This window comes from Aplysia californica, unplaced genomic scaffold, assembly GCF_000002075.1.
Source record: "Aplysia californica isolate F4 #8 unplaced genomic scaffold, AplCal3.0 scaffold00372, whole genome shotgun sequence".
Classification (NCBI taxonomy): domain Eukaryota; kingdom Metazoa; phylum Mollusca; class Gastropoda; order Aplysiida; family Aplysiidae; genus Aplysia; species Aplysia californica.
The window spans coordinates 724,254-726,290 of NW_004797642.1; positions in this window are offsets into that span (position 1 = coordinate 724,254).

Here is a 2,037-nt window from a genome sequence, read left to right on the forward strand (position 1 = left end):
CCTACCAGAGGTACCCTTCAATCACCCACGAGGAAAGACAAGTCAGACTGAAGCAACAAAAAGAAAAGAAAAAATTTTTGTCTTTTTTTAGAGAGGACCCCGGCCTCTTTCCCGTGAAGGGCCCCCCCCAACCCGCGCCGCCCGGGGGCCCGAAAAATATGAAAGGGGGAGAAGGTGCTACTGTGCTACATATTTTCGTACTTTTCAGTCCATGGGCAAAACCCCCCCCCCCCCCCCCCCCCCCCAAAGCACTGCTGACTTTTGGGTATTTTCTCCGAGAGCATTCACATTTCAGGTAATAAAAAATAATTTTTTTTGTGCTTTTTAATCAAGCCTTCAGACTTTATGTGACTACTGATCATTCTAGTGAGGGGCATCGGTAGTCTAGTGGTTAGGCAACCAGACTCGTAATGGTGAGGTAGCGGGTTCGGGGGTTCGAGCCTCAGCTCGGTCCGACGTTGTGTCCTTGGGAAAGGCACTTTCCACGAACTTCCCATATTTGGCTCGCTCCTTTCGGAGATAGACGTTAAACTCGAAACGCCCCGCCTCTTAAAATACCCTAATAGTGTTGATAGAGGTGTTAAACCCCTACCCATATCATGTTACATTTGCCGTTGAAAATCAGATACAACAGCGGTTTTTTGTTGTTTTGTGTTTGTTCGTTTGTTGTTGTGGTTGGGTTTTTTTTTAACAAACAACATTGCATTTATTAACATCTGAGCTGTTAATATCAGAAACAACAGAAGCATGTTTGTAAGTTTCTGAGGTCAAGCAACTTCCAAGTGCTTGGCGTGCAGTTTATAAGAAATACGCTCGTACTACTACTTTATGTGCGCACTATTTAATACACTCAGTAGAGAGTAAACAGAAGAACATCGACACAATAGTGGCCATTTAGGGCTGGGAAAAGGCAACACAGACAGACAGACAGACAGACAGACAGACAGACAGACAGACAGACAGACAGACACAGCAACAGGAAAGTAAAGAAGTAGGACTTGCCAGGGGCGCCGTCCAACTACCCGCGATATACTACAGCAGTAGAACAGTACAGGGTCCATGTGAAGATTAGAAAAAGTGTCTATCCACTAGACACACCGGCTTCAGATTTGTACAAAATGACTTCGCTGTATCATGTCCTCGAAATAAGTTACAAAGAAAAATATAAAAGTGTTTTACCAAAATCCTGCTAAATTACGAATTTTAAATGAATCAACTTTCCATATTTCATTTTTTTAAAACATGTTTCTGACAAATATAAAACCGGCGTCTGCGGTGTAGTGGGTAGGCGACTCGCCGCCGAACTCAAAAGACCTGGATTTGATTCCCGAGTGGGGAGAATTTTTATAGAGGTTCTCGATCTTTCTTCTGGGACGTCGTATCCTGCTCATCCCAGGTTGGCCCAGGCAAGCAGGGCCGAAGCCCGTCTCCCAGACGATCTAAAATATATTCATGTAGGACATAAAACCACCTTCATAATCCCCCCCCCCCCCCTCCGGAAAAACCAAAAGCGACAAAACAAGACCAGAAAAAAGTAACAATAACAACGACAAACCAAAACTGAAGTTCCAGATCTATTTTTAACGAAATATCTCAAAATAACTTAGACCACCTTCCCTTTCGCGCGCCGAGTTCTCCCGAGGTCGCGTACACGGCACACATCCATTCGTCCCAGACCGCCATTTCACGGAGAGACCATTAAGTGCTCTTAGTTTTCCTTGGTTTGAGTAAACAGAGGCACACCGACACAATAGCGGCCATTTAGCACGAGGAAGGCACACAGAAACAACATACTTACAGACCCGAATGGAAAAAAAGTAGGACCAACCGGTGACAGAATAAAAACATCCGAGTAAGAGCTCTGCCCTGGAAAACATTGCACACTATCATTTTTGCGGAGACTGAAACACATTCAGTTTTCTTTTGCATCATTTTTATTTAGGTTTTTGTTGCTTTTTACGTTTGTTGCTGTTGTTGTTGTTGTTGTTGTTGTTGTTGTTGTTGTTGTTGTTGTTGTTGTTGTTGTTGTTGTTGTGT